Raw genomic sequence first — 493 nt, 5'->3', positions numbered from 1 at the left:
ATTATTTTTTAAATAAATTAAATTTTAAATGTTTTATTTTTTTGACATTTTAAAAATAAAATATATATTTAAATTTTTATCCATTAAAAATTTAAAAAAGTTGAATAAAAAGATCTCAGAATTCACAGGACTTATCCAGCAGTAGGTATGATAAATAATTTTTTGCTGGAAATTAAAATTAACATTGTGGGGCCTTAATTAAATATTGTGTTTGATGTGCTGTAATGACATAGACATCTAAAAATTAAAGGACACATATACTTTATTTTTTTGTTTTATTCACAACATGACTTAGGTTGCTCTCAATTGGAGAAATTTAAAAGAAATTTACTATTACTCCCTCTAATAATCCGGTCATTATTATTGTTTTTCTTGGTCAACGAAAGCTATGAATAAACAAACCTACTCTCCTTTCTTAATGACCAAATGTGTGGCCAGAAAATATAATGGATCAGGATAGATGATTGAAAATAAAAACAATAATATTCCAATT

Source organism: Arachis ipaensis, chromosome B02, assembly GCF_000816755.2.
Source record: "Arachis ipaensis cultivar K30076 chromosome B02, Araip1.1, whole genome shotgun sequence".
Classification (NCBI taxonomy): domain Eukaryota; kingdom Viridiplantae; phylum Streptophyta; class Magnoliopsida; order Fabales; family Fabaceae; genus Arachis; species Arachis ipaensis.
Note: the sequence above shows the minus strand (reverse complement) of the source record.